At 48.0% G+C, this 19,520-nt stretch overlaps 5 non-coding genes across 5 annotated transcripts; all 5 read left to right on the forward strand.

The window, feature by feature from the left end:
• Positions 1-1,701: 1,701 nt before the first annotated feature.
• LOC124803962 lies at positions 1,702-1,821 on the forward strand. The gene has a single exon (XR_007017339.1). It is a non-coding gene; the product is annotated as a 5S ribosomal RNA (ribosomal RNA).
• Positions 1,822-5,477: 3,656 nt separating this feature from the next.
• Positions 5,478-5,597, forward strand: LOC124803974. Its single transcript, XR_007017340.1, has one exon. It is a non-coding gene; the product is annotated as a 5S ribosomal RNA (ribosomal RNA).
• Positions 5,598-9,259: 3,662 nt separating this feature from the next.
• Positions 9,260-9,379, forward strand: LOC124803986. The gene has a single exon (XR_007017341.1). It is a non-coding gene; the product is annotated as a 5S ribosomal RNA (ribosomal RNA).
• A 3,648-nt stretch (positions 9,380-13,027) lies between these two features.
• LOC124803998 lies at positions 13,028-13,147 on the forward strand. The gene has a single exon (XR_007017342.1). It is a non-coding gene; the product is annotated as a 5S ribosomal RNA (ribosomal RNA).
• Positions 13,148-16,794: 3,647 nt separating this feature from the next.
• LOC124804010 lies at positions 16,795-16,914 on the forward strand. Its single transcript, XR_007017343.1, has one exon. It is a non-coding gene; the product is annotated as a 5S ribosomal RNA (ribosomal RNA).
• Positions 16,915-19,520: the final 2,606 nt, after the last annotated feature.

Raw genomic sequence — 19,520 nt, forward strand, 5'->3', positions numbered from 1 at the left:
TATAATCATTTTTTTTGTTGTTGTTTTGTAGGTTTTTTTTGTGTTTGTCTGTGTTTATTCCTTTGATGTATCCGTGTGTATAGATATAGTTATATACATTTATAAAGTTCGGCGCATCATGTGCCAAAACGTTGCATACCCCTTTGCGATTTACAAAAATTCTAACTTTAGACTTTCTCTGCCCCAAATTTTCCGTGGAACTGTTGCGTCCACTCTCACACAGTACACTAAATAACTTCCCCATTCATCATTTATGCACATAGATGTTCTGGCCCATATTCTCCTTTAGCCTTTGGCAAACACATAGCGAACATGCCAAAATAGGTGTATTCAAATACCATACGGGGGAAAAAAAAAAAAAAACTTAAAATTAATTTAAATTCAATTTATAAAAAAAATCAAAGTAATGCAGTTTCTTTTTTATGTATAAAAAACCATAAACATTGAAGGGAAAAACTTATATAAAGGACACTCAGTGAATAAAAGTGTTGTAACTAAGCCAAGAGACTACTAAAAGAACAATCAGAACTGAAAACGAGAAAATATACAATTTCATGTAAAGATATGTAATTGTTAAAAATTGTAAATAAAAGTTTATATACGTTTAAAAAAAAAAAAAAAAAAAAGGTGCTGTTGGCTCCCCTTCATTTTCTCCTTTTTACGCCGCTATCCCTGCCAGCCCTCTTTTCATACTACCTTTCTTTTGCGACATACGTGCTTCCTTAAGCATTTTCAACGTGCTAGGAATGCCTTGAAAATAACGAAACACTACGAATCGACAGATGTGACCTGAAATGAGTCAGGGCCACCTACTGTTTCGTAGCAGTGCAAAACTCCACAGAAGGAAAAAAAAAAAAAAAAAATGAAAATAAATGACTGTAATAAACATAACATACGATATGAATGGCCTCAGTTGGAAGAAGAATGTGCCAAGGAAGATTTCTTAAAAGTGCCTGAAGATAACAAAACGGTATGAACCGACAGATATGTTCTGAAATACGTCAGGGCTGCTTATTGTTTTGTAGCAGCGTACGACTGCAAACTTGTAAACAAAAATGTATCTTTCGTCGCTAGAAGAGAAGGATGCTTTGGCGACCCTCCTGTGCCTTGTGTCCCTGTTTTCGCACCTTTGCACAGGTCTACTGGCCGCAAACGGCGTCTCGGACACGCCCGTTAGGCCCACGGCCGTCTCGCAGATGTTTCTCGTGCTTGTGCTGTCATATGGGCCACGACCCGAGCGGCAGCGAGCGGCAGTCGAGCAAAGTCGGGACAAGTCGGGACGGAAGGGGAGAGGTGCGAATGCACTGCACAGATCACGCAAATACCTGGACGCGAGCCGCGCGGCGTGTGTCAGGTGAGGAAGCTGCCGGGGGCGCCCTCCAGCAGGACACTGCTACACCCCGCACAGCCCCCCGCCGGATAACGGGAACAAGATGCGTCGCCCGCGCCGCACGCACCAAGCGAAACGAATGACGGGCGGCGCACCGAGCAGCCGCGTGTCTCACGCAAGTGGCGGCGCGGCGCGCCCGCCAGTCCGGCAGACGCCTCTGAGACGCCGGACGCGCACTCGGCGCCGCCTTCGAGGCTCCAGCTGTTGCGGAAGGACGTGCTCTGCGTCAAATGTGTCACCGAAAACTGCGATTGTGTGTGTTGGGAGAAGAGGCAGAGGCGTCTTCTGTCGTGCGGCTACAGTATAAGGGCGCCAACGGCCATACCATGTTGAATACACCGGTTCTCGTCCGATCACCGAAGTTAAGCAACATCGGGCCCGGTTAGTACTTGGATGGGTGACCGCCTGGGAACACCGGGTGCTCGCACGCCTCGGATTCGGACCAAAATTCGGAAGAACAATCAAGAACGTCATTACAAATGCCACCTCAAAAATAACAGTAAACGGATGGACTTCCAAGTCAATAAGACTGGGAAGATCCGTCAGGCAAGGATGTCCATTATCGATGGCACTTTTCACAATAGCCCTCGACCCACTACTACGAAAACTAACAGCCGAAATCGGAGGATACACAATGGGTGCAACAAACATCGTATGCACGGCCTATGCTGACGACATGGGCATATTCATCCAAAACGAAGAAGAACTAGGAATAATCCAGCCTATCATGGAATCCTTCGAAAAGGCTTCAGGTGCCAAAACGAATCCGACGAAGACAGTGCTACTACCAATAGGCAACGGCAGACTGCGACCAGCGAGACAGTGGTACCGAGTGACAAACAACCATAGGGCACTCGGAGTGGAACTACAGCAGTGCCCTTTGAAAATGGCAGCACAAAACTGGCGCAGCGTCTTGAACACAACGAGAGGGCTCGTGAGGATACACGCGAACCGGAACCTGACGCTGAGCCAAAGAGTGCAGTTAGTAAACGAAACAATCCTGTCGAAAGCGTGGTACATGGCGCAAATACTATGTGCTCCGACGGAAATTGCGCGAGCGATAGGAAGTGCGGCGTACTACTTGCTGTGGAGGCGGGAAATCTTCAAGGTCTCCCAGGCGACGTGTTTCCTGTCAAGGGACGAAGGCGGACTTGGTCTGACTGACGTTAAGACGAAATGCGCGGCACTGCTTCTACACCGTGCGATGAAAATGGCAAACCAGAACAACAACAGTATAACGTCCAGCCTGATAAACCAATATAAACCTGAATCTGAAGAGGCTCCTGTAGACACTACGAACATACCATTCAAGTTGCGGCACATAAAACAGATGGCAATCGACAAGAGTTACATCACCGCGGTCGTTGCCAACCCACAGCAAAGAACGGCGAGGAACATGTACAGCGCTCTGAGGGGGAAGGCAAGAAAGTCCAAAATAGAGACGAGTTTTCCAGACCATGACTGGCCACAGGTCTGGAAGAATGTCTCGGAACGGACACTTCCTGAGCACGCCAGGGACACGTGGTATAAAATCATCCACAAAACAGTGCCGACAAACGAAAAACTGGCACGCATAAAAATGCGGGAATCCCCAAACTGCGAGCTCTGCAACCAGACCGACACCATCGAGCATCGTTTTGGCTGCAGAGAGAGCGGGGAAATATGGGCGGCAGCGAGAAAAATGATCGCCCACATCAACAGAACCGACGAGAGGGCGATACATGTCTCAGCTGTCACTGTCCCGGACGCGAAGCCTTTCCCCAAAGCGAAACGCCTGGCCACAATGTGGATCATCGCCATGACGGCACACGCCATCGTCACGAAACGGCAGACCGACAAGGCGCAGTTCCTCACGGACCTGTGGGAGGAACACAGGAGGGCCAAACAACGCTCCAAGTACCGAGAGACCTTCCAGAACTTCCTGCAGGTCCCGCTGGACGCCGCCTTCCGAGACGCCTTCAACACGACGTGACCGACGCCCTCCCACAACACCCACACCCCAGTCGCTGAGGACTTCGCCCACCAATCCCTCCAAAGCCCCGACGGCAAGAGTGGTGCATTGCGAAAGTGTTGTGAAAATGCGCGCAGAGTGAAAGTGGGTACGTGTAGCAGTGCCAAAGTGAGAGTGACGTGTGCCAATCATAGCCATACAGTGTCCAGTGCCCAATAGCCAAATAAAGCAGGCAAAAGGAAATGATCAGTTTTTAATTTAGTGCAAAGGATACAAGACGTGTTCCAAGGTAACAGCGAAATGTCAAACAGTGTATTTCATGTAATTAATGTGTACTCTCGCCATCTCCATTCAAGGTACGTTTTTTTTTCCCCTCTCTCTCTCTCTCTCTCTCTCTCTCTCTCTCTCTGTCTCTCTCTCTCTCTTCTATAATCATTTTTTTTGTTGTTGTTTTGTAGGTTTTTTTTGTGTTTGTCTGTGTTTATTCCTTTGATGTATCCGTGTGTATAGATATAGTTATATACATTTATAAAGTTCGGCGCATCATGTGCCAAAACGTTGCATACCCCTTTGCGATTTACAAAAATTCTAACTTTAGACTTTCTCTGCCCCAAATTTTCCGTGGAACTGTTGCGTCCACTCTCACACAGTACACTAAATAACTTCCCCATTCATCATTTATGCACATAGATGTTCTGGCCCATATTCTCCTTTAGCCTTTGGCAAACACATAGCGAACATGCCAAAATAGGTGTATTCAAATACCATACGGGGGAAAAAAAAAAAAAAACTTAAAATTAATTTAAATTCAATTTATAAAAAAAATCAAAGTAATGCAGTTTCTTTTTTATGTATAAAAAACCATAAACATTGAAGGGAAAAACTTATATAAAGGACACTCAGTGAATAAAAGTGTTGTAACTAAGCCAAGAGACTACTAAAAGAACAATCAGAACTGAAAACGAGAAAATATACAATTTCATGTAAAGATATGTAATTGTTAAAAATTGTAAATAAAAGTTTATATACGTTTAAAAAAAAAAAAAAAAAAGGTGCTGTTGGCTCCCCTTCATTTTCTCCTTTTTACGCCGCTATCCCTGCCAGCCCTCTTTTCATACTACCTTTCTTTTGCGACATACGTGCTTCCTTAAGCATTTTCAACGTGCTAGGAATGCCTTGAAAATAACGAAACACTACGAATCGACAGATGTGACCTGAAATGAGTCAGGGCCACCTACTGTTTCGTAGCAGTGCAAAACTCCACAGAAGGAAAAAAAAAAAAAAAAATGAAAATAAATGACTGTAATAAACATAACATACGATATGAATGGCCTCAGTTGGAAGAAGAATGTGCCAAGGAAGATTTCTTAAAAGTGCCTGAAGATAACAAAACGGTATGAACCGACAGATATGTTCTGAAATACGTCAGGGCTGCTTATTGTTTTGTAGCAGCGTACGACTGCAAACTTGTAAACAAAAATGTATCTTTCGTCGCTAGAAGAGAAGGATGCTTTGGCGACCCTCCTGTGCCTTGTGTCCCTGTTTTCGCACCTTTGCACAGGTCTACTGGCCGCAAACGGCGTCTCGGACACGCCCGTTAGGCCCACGGCCGTCTCGCAGATGTTTCTCGTGCTTGTGCTGTCATATGGGCCACGACCCGAGCGGCAGCGAGCGGCAGTCGAGCAAAGTCGGGACAAGTCGGGACGGAAGGGGAGAGGTGCGAATGCACTGCACAGATCACGCAAATACCTGGACGCGAGCCGCGCGGCGTGTGTCAGGTGAGGAAGCTGCCGGGGGCGCCCTCCAGCAGGACACTGCTACACCCCGCACAGCCCCCCGCCGGATAACGGGAACAAGATGCGTCGCCCGCGAGTGTCGGACGCCGCACGCACCAAGCGAAACGAATGACGGGCGGCGCACCGAGCAGCCGCGTGTCTCACGCAAGTGGCGGCGCGGCGCGCCCGCCAGTCCGGCAGACGCCTCTGAGACGCCGGACGCGCACTCGGCGCCGCCTTCGAGGCTCCAGCTGTTGCGGAAGGACGTGCTCTGCGTCAAATGTGTCACCGAAAACTGCGATTGTGTGTGTTGGGAGAAGAGGCAGAGGCGTCTTCTGTCGTGCGGCTACAGTATAAGGGCGCCAACGGCCATACCATGTTGAATACACCGGTTCTCGTCCGATCACCGAAGTTAAGCAACATCGGGCCCGGTTAGTACTTGGATGGGTGACCGCCTGGGAACACCGGGTGCTCGCACGCCTCGGATTCGGACCAAAATTCGGAAGAACAATCAAGAACGTCATTACAAATGCCACCTCAAAAATAACAGTAAACGGATGGACTTCCAAGTCAATAAGACTGGGAAGATCCGTCAGGCAAGGATGTCCATTATCGATGGCACTTTTCACAATAGCCCTCGACCCACTACTACGAAAACTAACAGCCGAAATCGGAGGATACACAATGGGTGCAACAAACATCGTATGCACGGCCTATGCTGACGACATGGGCATATTCATCCAAAACGAAGAAGAACTAGGAATAATCCAGCCTATCATGGAATCCTTCGAAAAGGCTTCAGGTGCCAAAACGAATCCGACGAAGACAGTGCTACTACCAATAGGCAACGGCAGACTGCGACCAGCGAGACAGTGGTACCGAGTGACAAACAACCATAGGGCACTCGGAGTGGAACTACAGCAGTGCCCTTTGAAAATGGCAGCACAAAACTGGCGCAGCGTCTTGAACACAACGAGAGGGCTCGTGAGGATACACGCGAACCGGAACCTGACGCTGAGCCAAAGAGTGCAGTTAGTAAACGAAACAATCCTGTCGAAAGCGTGGTACATGGCGCAAATACTATGTGCTCCGGCGGAAATTGCGCGAGCGATAGGAAGTGCGGCGTACTACTTGCTGTGGAGGCGGGAAATCTTCAAGGTCTCCCAGGCGACGTGTTTCCTGTCAAGGGACGAAGGCGGACTTGGTCTGACTGACGTTAAGACGAAATGCGCGGCACTGCTTCTACACCGTGCGATGAAAATGGCAAACCAGAACAACAACAGTATAACGTCCAGCCTGATAAACCAATATAAACCTGAATCTGAAGAGGCTCCTGTAGACACTACGAACATACCATTCAAGTTGCGGCACATAAAACAGATGGCAATCGACAAGAGTTACATCACCGCGGTCGTTGCCAACCCACAGCAAAGAACGGCGAGGAACATCTACAGCGCTCTGAGGGGGAAGGCAAGAAAGTCCAAAATAGAGACGAGTTTTCCAGACCATGACTGGCCACAGGTCTGGAAGAATGTCTCGGAACGGACACTTCCTGAGCACGCCAGGGACACGTGGTATAAAATCATCCACAAAACAGTGCCGACAAACGAAAAACTGGCACGCATAAAAATGCGGGAATCCCCAAACTGCGAGCTCTGCAACCAGACCGACACCATCGAGCATCGTTTTGGCTGCAGAGAGAGCGGGGAAATATGGGCGGCAGCGAGAAAAATGATCGCCCACATCAACAGAACCGACGAGAGGGCGATACATGTCTCAGCTGTCACTGTCCCGGACGCGAAGCCTTTCCCCAAAGCGAAACGCCTGGCCACAATGTGGATCATCGCCATGACGGCACACGCCATCGTCACGAAACGGCAGACCGACAAGGCGCAGTTCCTCACGGACCTGTGGGAGGAACACAGGAGGGCCAAACAACGCTCCAAGTACCGAGAGACCTTCCAGAACTTCCTGCAGGTCCCGCTGGACGCCGCCTTCCGAGACGCCTTCAACACGACGTGACCGACGCCCTCCCACAACACCCACACCCCAGTCGCTGAGGACTTCGCCCACCAATCCCTCCAAAGCCCCGACGGCAAGAGTGGTGCATTGCGAAAGTGTTGTGAAAATGCGCGCAGAGTGAAAGTGGGTACGTGTAGCAGTGCCAAAGTGAGAGTGACGTGTGCCAATCATAGCCATACAGTGTCCAGTGCCCAATAGCCAAATAAAGCAGGCAAAAGGAAATGATCAGTTTTTAATTTAGTGCAAAGGATACAAGACGTGTTCCAAGGTAACAGCGAAATGTCAAACAGTGTATTTCATGTAATTAATGTGTACTCTCGCCATCTCCATTCAAGGTACGTTTTTTTTTCCCCTCTCTCTCTCTCTCTCTCTCTCTCTCTCTCTCTCTCTCTGTCTCTCTCTCTCTCTTCTATAATCATTTTTTTTGTTGTTGTTTTGTAGGTTTTTTTTGTGTTTGTCTGTGTTTATTCCTTTGATGTATCCGTGTGTATAGATATAGTTATATACATTTATAAAGTTCGGCGCATCATGTGCCAAAACGTTGCATACCCCTTTGCGATTTACAAAAATTCTAACTTTAGACTTTCTCTGCCCCAAATTTTCCGTGGAACTGTTGCGTCCACTCTCACACAGTACACTAAATAACTTCCCCATTCATCATTTATGCACATAGATGTTCTGGCCCATATTCTCCTTTAGCCTTTGGCAAACACATAGCGAACATGCCAAAATAGGTGTATTCAAATACCATACGGGGGAAAAAAAAAAAAAAACTTAAAATTAATTTAAATTCAATTTATAAAAAAAATCAAAGTAATGCAGTTTCTTTTTTATGTATAAAAAACCATAAACATTGAAGGGAAAAACTTATATAAAGGACACTCAGTGAATAAAAGTGTTGTAACTAAGCCAAGAGACTACTAAAAGAACAATCAGAACTGAAAACGAGAAAATATACAATTTCATGTAAAGATATGTAATTGTTAAAAATTGTAAATAAAAGTTTATATACGTTTAAAAAAAAAAAAAAAAAAAGGTGCTGTTGGCTCCCCTTCATTTTCTCCTTTTTACGCCGCTATCCCTGCCAGCCCTCTTTTCATACTACCTTTCTTTTGCGACATACGTGCTTCCTTAAGCATTTTCAACGTGCTAGGAATGCCTTGAAAATAACGAAACACTACGAATCGACAGATGTGACCTGAAATGAGTCAGGGCCACCTACTGTTTCGTAGCAGTGCAAAACTCCACAGAAGGAAAAAAAAAAAAAAAAAATGAAAATAAATGACTGTAATAAACATAACATACGATATGAATGGCCTCAGTTGGAAGAAGAATGTGCCAAGGAAGATTTCTTAAAAGTGCCTGAAGATAACAAAACGGTATGAACCGACAGATATGTTCTGAAATACGTCAGGGCTGCTTATTGTTTTGTAGCAGCGTACGACTGCAAACTTGTAAACAAAAATGTATCTTTCGTCGCTAGAAGAGAAGGATGCTTTGGCGACCCTCCTGTGCCTTGTGTCCCTGTTTTCGCACCTTTGCACAGGTCTACTGGCCGCAAACGGCGTCTCGGACACGCCCGTTAGGCCCACGGCCGTCTCGCAGATGTTTCTCGTGCTTGTGCTGTCATATGGGCCACGACCCGAGCGGCAGCGAGCGGCAGTCGAGCAAAGTCGGGACAAGTCGGGACGGAAGGGGAGAGGTGCGAATGCACTGCACAGATCACGCAAATACCTGGACGCGAGCCGCGCGGCGTGTGTCAGGTGAGGAAGCTGCCGGGGGCGCCCTCCAGCAGGACACTGCTACACCCCGCACAGCCCCCCGCCGGATAACGGGAACAAGATGCGTCGCCCGCGAGTGTCGGACGCCGCACGCACCAAGCGAAACGAATGACGGGCGGCGCACCGAGCAGCCGCGTGTCTCACGCAAGTGGCGGCGCGGCGCGCCCGCCAGTCCGGCAGACGCCTCTGAGACGCCGGACGCGCACTCGGCGCCGCCTTCGAGGCTCCAGCTGTTGCGGAAGGACGTGCTCTGCGTCAAATGTGTCACCGAAAACTGCGATTGTGTGTGTTGGGAGAAGAGGCAGAGGCGTCTTCTGTCGTGCGGCTACAGTATAAGGGCGCCAACGGCCATACCATGTTGAATACACCGGTTCTCGTCCGATCACCGAAGTTAAGCAACATCGGGCCCGGTTAGTACTTGGATGGGTGACCGCCTGGGAACACCGGGTGCTCGCACGCCTCGGATTCGGACCAAAATTCGGAAGAACAATCAAGAACGTCATTACAAATGCCACCTCAAAAATAACAGTAAACGGATGGACTTCCAAGTCAATAAGACTGGGAAGATCCGTCAGGCAAGGATGTCCATTATCGATGGCACTTTTCACAATAGCCCTCGACCCACTACTACGAAAACTAACAGCCGAAATCGGAGGATACACAATGGGTGCAACAAACATCGTATGCACGGCCTATGCTGACGACATGGGCATATTCATCCAAAACGAAGAAGAACTAGGAATAATCCAGCCTATCATGGAATCCTTCGAAAAGGCTTCAGGTGCCAAAACGAATCCGACGAAGACAGTGCTACTACCAATAGGCAACGGCAGACTGCGACCAGCGAGACAGTGGTACCGAGTGACAAACAACCATAGGGCACTCGGAGTGGAACTACAGCAGTGCCCTTTGAAAATGGCAGCACAAAACTGGCGCAGCGTCTTGAACACAACGAGAGGGCTCGTGAGGATACACGCGAACCGGAACCTGACGCTGAGCCAAAGAGTGCAGTTAGTAAACGAAACAATCCTGTCGAAAGCGTGGTACATGGCGCAAATACTATGTGCTCCGACGGAAATTGCGCGAGCGATAGGAAGTGCGGCGTACTACTTGCTGTGGAGGCGGGAAATCTTCAAGGTCTCCCAGGCGACGTGTTTCCTGTCAAGGGACGAAGGCGGACTTGGTCTGACTGACGTTAAGACGAAATGCGCGGCACTGCTTCTACACCGTGCGATGAAAATGGCAAACCAGAACAACAACAGTATAACGTCCAGCCTGATAAACCAATATAAACCTGAATCTGAAGAGGCTCCTGTAGACACTACGAACATACCATTCAAGTTGCGGCACATAAAACAGATGGCAATCGACAAGAGTTACATCACCGCGGTCGTTGCCAACCCACAGCAAAGAACGGCGAGGAACATCTACAGCGCTCTGAGGGGGAAGGCAAGAAAGTCCAAAATAGAGACGAGTTTTCCAGACCATGACTGGCCACAGGTCTGGAAGAATGTCTCGGAACGGACACTTCCTGAGCACGCCAGGGACACGTGGTATAAAATCATCCACAAAACAGTGCCGACAAACGAAAAACTGGCACGCATAAAAATGCGGGAATCCCCAAACTGCGAGCTCTGCAACCAGACCGACACCATCGAGCATCGTTTTGGCTGCAGAGAGAGCGGGGAAATATGGGCGGCAGCGAGAAAAATGATCGCCCACATCAACAGAACCGACGAGAGGGCGATACATGTCTCAGCTGTCACTGTCCCGGACGCGAAGCCTTTCCCCAAAGCGAAACGCCTGGCCACAATGTGGATCATCGCCATGACGGCACACGCCATCGTCACGAAACGGCAGACCGACAAGGCGCAGTTCCTCACGGACCTGTGGGAGGAACACAGGAGGGCCAAACAACGCTCCAAGTACCGAGAGACCTTCCAGAACTTCCTGCAGGTCCCGCTGGACGCCGCCTTCCGAGACGCCTTCAACACGACGTGACCGACGCCCTCCCACAACACCCACACCCCAGTCGCTGAGGACTTCGCCCACCAATCCCTCCAAAGCCCCGACGGCAAGAGTGGTGCATTGCGAAAGTGTTGTGAAAATGCGCGCAGAGTGAAAGTGGGTACGTGTAGCAGTGCCAAAGTGAGAGTGACGTGTGCCAATCATAGCCATACAGTGTCCAGTGCCCAATAGCCAAATAAAGCAGGCAAAAGGAAATGATCAGTTTTTAATTTAGTGCAAAGGATACAAGACGTGTTCCAAGGTAACAGCGAAATGTCAAACAGTGTATTTCATGTAATTAATGTGTACTCTCGCCATCTCCATTCAAGGTACGTTTTTTTTTCCCCTCTCTCTCTCTCTCTCTCTCTCTCTCTCTCTCTCTCTCTCTGTCTCTCTCTCTCTATTCTATAATCATTTTTTTTGTTGTTGTTTTGTAGGTTTTTTTTGTGTTTGTCTGTGTTTATTCCTTTGATGTATCCGTGTGTATAGATATAGTTATATACATTTATAAAGTTCGGCGCATCATGTGCCAAAACGTTGCATACCCCTTTGCGATTTACAAAAATTCTAACTTTAGACTTTCTCTGCCCCAAATTTTCCGTGGAACTGTTGCGTCCACTCTCACACAGTACACTAAATAACTTCCCCATTCATCATTTATGCACATAGATGTTCTGGCCCATATTCTCCTTTAGCCTTTGGCAAACACATAGCGAACATGCCAAAATAGGTGTATTCAAATACCATACGGGGGAAAAAAAAAAAAACTTAAAATTAATTTAAATTCAATTTATAAAAAAAACCAAAGTAATGCAGTTTCTTTTTTATGTATAAAAAACCATAAACATTGAAGGGAAAAACTTATATAAAGGACACTCAGTGAATAAAAGTGTTGTAACTAAGCCAAGAGACTACTAAAAGAACAATCAGAACTGAAAACGAGAAAATATACAATTTCATGTAAAGATATGTAATTGTTAAAAATTGTAAATAAAAGTTTATATACGTTTAAAAAAAAAAAAAAAAAAAGGTGCTGTTGGCTCCCCTTCATTTTCTCCTTTTTACGCCGCTATCCCTGCCAGCCCTCTTTTCATACTACCTTTCTTTTGCGACATACGTGCTTCCTTAAGCATTTTCAACGTGCTAGGAATGCCTTGAAAATAACGAAACACTACGAATCGACAGATGTGACCTGAAATGAGTCAGGGCCACCTACTGTTTCGTAGCAGTGCAAAACTCCACAGAAGGAAAAAAAAAAAAAAATGAAAATAAATGACTGTAATAAACATAACATACGATATGAATGGCCTCAGTTGGAAGAAGAATGTGCCAAGGAAGATTTCTTAAAAGTGCCTGAAGATAACAAAACGGTATGAACCGACAGATATGTTCTGAAATACGTCAGGGCTGCTTATTGTTTTGTAGCAGCGTACGACTGCAAACTTGTAAACAAAAATGTATCTTTCGTCGCTAGAAGAGAAGGATGCTTTGGCGACCCTCCTGTGCCTTGTGTCCCTGTTTTCGCACCTTTGCACAGGTCTACTGGCCGCAAACGGCGTCTCGGACACGCCCGTTAGGCCCACGGCCGTCTCGCAGATGTTTCTCGTGCTTGTGCTGTCATATGGGCCACGACCCGAGCGGCAGCGAGCGGCAGTCGAGCAAAGTCGGGACAAGTCGGGACGGAAGGGGAGAGGTGCGAATGCACTGCACAGATCACGCAAATACCTGGACGCGAGCCGCGCGGCGTGTGTCAGGTGAGGAAGCTGCCGGGGGCGCCCTCCAGCAGGACACTGCTACACCCCGCACAGCCCCCCGCCGGATAACGGGAACAAGATGCGTCGCCCGCGCCGCACGCACCAAGCGAAACGAATGACGGGCGGCGCACCGAGCAGCCGCGTGTCTCACGCAAGTGGCGGCGCGGCGCGCCCGCCAGTCCGGCAGACGCCTCTGAGACGCCGGACGCGCACTCGGCGCCGCCTTCGAGGCTCCAGCTGTTGCGGAAGGACGTGCTCTGCGTCAAATGTGTCACCGAAAACTGCGATTGTGTGTGTTGGGAGAAGAGGCAGAGGCGTCTTCTGTCGTGCGGCTACAGTATAAGGGCGCCAACGGCCATACCATGTTGAATACACCGGTTCTCGTCCGATCACCGAAGTTAAGCAACATCGGGCCCGGTTAGTACTTGGATGGGTGACCGCCTGGGAACACCGGGTGCTCGCACGCCTCGGATTCGGACCAAAATTCGGAAGAACAATCAAGAACGTCATTACAAATGCCACCTCAAAAATAACAGTAAACGGATGGACTTCCAAGTCAATAAGACTGGGAAGATCCGTCAGGCAAGGATGTCCATTATCGATGGCACTTTTCACAATAGCCCTCGACCCACTACTACGAAAACTAACAGCCGAAATCGGAGGATACACAATGGGTGCAACAAACATCGTATGCACGGCCTATGCTGACGACATGGGCATATTCATCCAAAACGAAGAAGAACTAGGAATAATCCAGCCTATCATGGAATCCTTCGAAAAGGCTTCAGGTGCCAAAACGAATCCGACGAAGACAGTGCTACTACCAATAGGCAACGGCAGACTGCGACCAGCGAGACAGTGGTACCGAGTGACAAACAACCATAGGGCACTCGGAGTGGAACTACAGCAGTGCCCTTTGAAAATGGCAGCACAAAACTGGCGCAGCGTCTTGAACACAACGAGAGGGCTCGTGAGGATACACGCGAACCGGAACCTGACGCTGAGCCAAAGAGTGCAGTTAGTAAACGAAACAATCCTGTCGAAAGCGTGGTACATGGCGCAAATACTATGTGCTCCGACGGAAATTGCGCGAGCGATAGGAAGTGCGGCGTACTACTTGCTGTGGAGGCGGGAAATCTTCAAGGTCTCCCAGGCGACGTGTTTCCTGTCAAGGGACGAAGGCGGACTTGGTCTGACTGACGTTAAGACGAAATGCGCGGCACTGCTTCTACACCGTGCGATGAAAATGGCAAACCAGAACAACAACAGTATAACGTCCAGCCTGATAAACCAATATAAACCTGAATCTGAAGAGGCTCCTGTAGACACTACGAACATACCATTCAAGTTGCGGCACATAAAACAGATGGCAATCGACAAGAGTTACATCACCGCGGTCGTTGCCAACCCACAGCAAAGAACGGCGAGGAACATCTACAGCGCTCTGAGGGGGAAGGCAAGAAAGTCCAAAATAGAGACGAGTTTTCCAGACCATGACTGGCCACAGGTCTGGAAGAATGTCTCGGAACGGACACTTCCTGAGCACGCCAGGGACACGTGGTATAAAATCATCCACAAAACAGTGCCGACAAACGAAAAACTGGCACGCATAAAAATGCGGGAATCCCCAAACTGCGAGCTCTGCAACCAGACCGACACCATCGAGCATCGTTTTGGCTGCAGAGAGAGCGGGGAAATATGGGCGGCAGCGAGAAAAATGATCGCCCACATCAACAGAACCGACGAGAGGGCGATACATGTCTCAGCTGTCACTGTCCCGGACGCGAAGCCTTTCCCCAAAGCGAAACGCCTGGCCACAATGTGGATCATCGCCATGACGGCACACGCCATCGTCACGAAACGGCAGACCGACAAGGCGCAGTTCCTCACGGACCTGTGGGAGGAACACAGGAGGGCCAAACAACGCTCCAAGTACCGAGAGACCTTCCAGAACTTCCTGCAGGTCCCGCTGGACGCCGCCTTCCGAGACGCCTTCAACACGACGTGACCGACGCCCTCCCACAACACCCACACCCCAGTCGCTGAGGACTTCGCCCACCAATCCCTCCAAAGCCCCGACGGCAAGAGTGGTGCATTGCGAAAGTGTTGTGAAAATGCGCGCAGAGTGAAAGTGGGTACGTGTAGCAGTGCCAAAGTGAGAGTGACGTGTGCCAATCATAGCCATACAGTGTCCAGTGCCCAATAGCCAAATAAAGCAGGCAAAAGGAAATGATCAGTTTTTAATTTAGTGCAAAGGATACAAGACGTGTTCCAAGGTAACAGCGAAATGTCAAACAGTGTATTTCATGTAATTAATGTGTACTCTCGCCATCTCCATTCAAGGTACGTTTTTTTTTCCCCTCTCTCTCTCTCTCTCTCTCTCTCTCTCTCTCTCTCTCTGTCTCTCTCTCTCTATTCTATAATCATTTTTTTTGTTGTTGTTTTGTAGGTTTTTTTTGTGTTTGTCTGTGTTTATTCCTTTGATGTATCCGTGTGTATAGATATAGTTATATACATTTATAAAGTTCGGCGCATCATGTGCCAAAACGTTGCATACCCCTTTGCGATTTACAAAAATTCTAACTTTAGACTTTCTCTGCCCCAAATTTTCCGTGGAACTGTTGCGTCCACTCTCACACAGTACACTAAATAACTTCCCCATTCATCATTTATGCACATAGATGTTCTGGCCCATATTCTCCTTTAGCCTTTGGCAAACACATAGCGAACATGCCAAAATAGGTGTATTCAAATACCATACGGGGGAAAAAAAAAAAAACTTAAAATTAATTTAAATTCAATTTATAAAAAAAACCAAAGTAATGCAGTTTCTTTTTTATGTATAAAAAACCATAAACATTGAAGGGAAAAACTTATATAAAGGACACTCAGTGAATAAAAGTGTTGTAACTAAGCCAAGAGACTACTAAAAGAACAATCAGAACTGAAAACGAGAAAATATACAATTTCATGTAAAGATATGTAATTGTTAAAAATTGTAAATAAAAGTTTATATACGTTTAAAAAAAAAAAAAAAAAAAGGTGCTGTTGGCTCCCCTTCATTTTCTCCTTTTTACGCCGCTATCCCTGCCAGCCCTCTTTTCATACTACCTTTCTTTTGCGACATACGTGCTTCCTTAAGCATTTTCAACGTGCTAGGAATGCCTTGAAAATAACGAAACACTACGAATCGACAGATGTGACCTGAAATGAGTCAGGGCCACCTACTGTTTCGTAGCAGTGCAAAACTCCACAGAAGGAAAAAAAAAAAAAAAATGAAAATAAATGACTGTAATAAACATAACATACGATATGAATGGCCTCAGTTGGAAGAAGAATGTGCCAAGGAAGATTTCTTAAAAGTGCCTGAAGATAACAAAACGGTATGAACCGACAGATATGTTCTGAAATACGTCAGGGCTGCTTATTGTTTTGTAGCAGCGTACGACTGCAAACTTGTAAACAAAAATGTATCTTTCGTCGCTAGAAGAGAAGGATGCTTTGGCGACCCTCCTGTGCCTTGTGTCCCTGTTTTCGCACCTTTGCACAGGTCTACTGGCCGCAAACGGCGTCTCGGACACGCCCGTTAGGCCCACGGCCGTCTCGCAGATGTTTCTCGTGCTTGTGCTGTCATATGGGCCACGACCCGAGCGGCAGCGAGCGGCAGTCGAGCAAAGTCGGGACAAGTCGGGACGGAAGGGGAGAGGTGCGAATGCACTGCACAGATCACGCAAATACCTGGACGCGAGCCGCGCGGCGTGTGTCAGGTGAGGAAGCTGCCGGGGGCGCCCTCCAGCAGGACACTGCTACACCCCGCACAGCCCCCCGCCGGATAACGGGAACAAGATGCGTCGCCCGCGCCGCACGCACCAAGCGAAACGAATGACGGGCGGCGCACCGAGCAGCCGCGTGTCTCACGCAAGTGGCGGCGCGGCGCGCCCGCCAGTCCGGCAGACGCCTCTGAGACGCCGGACGCGCACTCGGCGCCGCCTTCGAGGCTCCAGCTGTTGCGGAAGGACGTGCTCTGCGTCAAATGTGTCACCGAAAACTGCGATTGTGTGTGTTGGGAGAAGAGGCAGAGGCGTCTTCTGTCGTGCGGCTACAGTATAAGGGCGCCAACGGCCATACCATGTTGAATACACCGGTTCTCGTCCGATCACCGAAGTTAAGCAACATCGGGCCCGGTTAGTACTTGGATGGGTGACCGCCTGGGAACACCGGGTGCTCGCACGCCTCGGATTCGGACCAAAATTCGGAAGAACAATCAAGAACGTCATTACAAATGCCACCTCAAAAATAACAGTAAACGGATGGACTTCCAAGTCAATAAGACTGGGAAGATCCGTCAGGCAAGGATGTCCATTATCGATGGCACTTTTCACAATAGCCCTCGACCCACTACTACGAAAACTAACAGCCGAAATCGGAGGATACACAATGGGTGCAACAAACATCGTATGCACGGCCTATGCTGACGACATGGGCATATTCATCCAAAACGAAGAAGAACTAGGAATAATCCAGCCTATCATGGAATCCTTCGAAAAGGCTTCAGGTGCCAAAACGAATCCGACGAAGACAGTGCTACTACCAATAGGCAACGGCAGACTGCGACCAGCGAGACAGTGGTACCGAGTGACAAACAACCATAGGGCACTCGGAGTGGAACTACAGCAGTGCCCTTTGAAAATGGCAGCACAAAACTGGCGCAGCGTCTTGAACACAACGAGAGGGCTCGTGAGGATACACGCGAACCGGAACCTGACGCTGAGCCAAAGAGTGCAGTTAGTAAACGAAACAATCCTGTCGAAAGCGTGGTACATGGCGCAAATACTATGTGCTCCGACGGAAATTGCGCGAGCGATAGGAAGTGCGGCGTACTACTTGCTGTGGAGGCGGGAAATCTTCAAGGTCTCCCAGGCGACGTGTTTCCTGTCAAGGGACGAAGGCGGACTTGGTCTGACTGACGTTAAGACGAAATGCGCGGCACTGCTTCTACACCGTGCGATGAAAATGGCAAACCAGAACAACAACAGTATAACGTCCAGCCTGATAAACCAATATAAACCTGAATCTGAAGAGGCTCCTGTAGACACTACGAACATACCATTCAAGTTGCGGCACATAAAACAGATGGCAATCGACAAGAGTTACATCACCGCGGTCGTTGCCAACCCACAGCAAAGAACGGCGAGGAACATCTACAGCGCTCTGAGGGGGAAGGCAAGAAAGTCCAAAATAGAGACGAGTTTTCCAGACCATGACTGGCCACAGGTCTGGAAGAATGTCTCGGAACGGACACTTCCTGAGCACGCCAGGGACACGTGGTATAAAATCATCCACAAAACAGTGCCGACAAACGAAAAACTGGCACGCATAAAAATGCGGGAATCCCCAAACTGCGAGCTCTGCAACCAGACCGACACCATCGAGCATCGTTTTGGCTGCAGAGAGAGCGGGGAAATATGGGCGGCAGCGAGAAAAATGATCGCCCACATCAACAGAACCGACGAGAGGGCGATACATGTCTCAGCTGTCACTGTCCCGGACGCGAAGCCTTTCCCCAAAGCGAAACGCCTGGCCACAATGTGGATCATCGCCATGACGGCACACGCCATCGTCACGAAACGGCAGACCGACAAGGCGCAGTTCCTCACGGACCTGTGGGAGGAACACAGGAGGGCCAAACAACGCTCCAAGTACCGAGAGACCTTCCAGAACTTCCTGCAGGTCCCGCTGGACGCCGCCTTCCGAGACGCCTTCAACACGACGTGACCGACGCCCTCCCACAACACCCACACCCCAGTCGCTGAGGACTTCGCCCACCAATCCCTCCAAAGCCCCGACGGCAAGAGTGGTGCATTGCGAAAGTGTTGTGAAAATGCGCGCAGAGTGAAAGTGGGTACGTGTAGCAGTGCCAAAGTGAGAGTGACGTGTGCCAATCATAGCCATACAGTGTCCAGTGCCCAATAGCCAAATAAAGCAGGCAAAAGGAAATGATCAGTTTTTAATTTAGTGCAAAGGATACAAGACGTGTTCCAAGGTAACAGCGAAATGTCAAACAGTGTATTTCATGTAATTAATGTGTACTCTCGCCATCTCCATTCAAGGTACGTTTTTTTTTCCCCTCTCTCTCTCTCTCTCTCTCTCTCTCTCTCTCTCTCTGTCTCTCTCTCTCTCTTCTATAATCATTTTTTTTGTTGTTGTTTTGTAGGTTTTTTTTGTGTTTGTCTGTGTTTATTCCTTTGATGTATCCGTGTGTATAGATATAGTTATATACATTTATAAAGTTCGGCGCATCATGTGCCAAAACGTTGCATACCCCTTTGCGATTTACAAAAATTCTAACTTTAGACTTTCTCTGCCCCAAATTTTCCGTGGAACTGTTGCGTCCACTCTCACACAGTACACTAAATAACTTCCCCATTCATCATTTATGCACATAGATGTTCTGGCCCATATTCTCCTTTAGCCTTTGGCAAACACATAGCGAACATGCCAAAATAGGTGTATTCAAATACCATACGGGGGAAAAAAAAAAAAAACTTAAAATTAATTTAAATTCAATTTATAAAAAAAATCAAAGTAATGCAGTTTCTTTTTTATGTATAAAAAACCATAAACATTGAAGGGAAAAACTTATATAAAGGACACTCAGTGAATAAAAGTGTTGTAACTAAGCCAAGAGACTACTAAAAGAACAATCAGAACTGAAAACGAGAAAATATACAATTTCATGTAAAGATATGTAATTGTTAAAAATTGTAAATAAAAGTTTATATACGTTTAAAAAAAAAAAAAAAAAAGGTGCTGTTGGCTCCCCTTCATTTTCTCCTTTTT

The sequence above is a fragment of the Schistocerca piceifrons genome, chromosome 6, assembly GCF_021461385.2.
Source record: "Schistocerca piceifrons isolate TAMUIC-IGC-003096 chromosome 6, iqSchPice1.1, whole genome shotgun sequence".
NCBI classification, from domain to species: Eukaryota; Metazoa; Arthropoda; class Insecta; order Orthoptera; family Acrididae; genus Schistocerca; species Schistocerca piceifrons.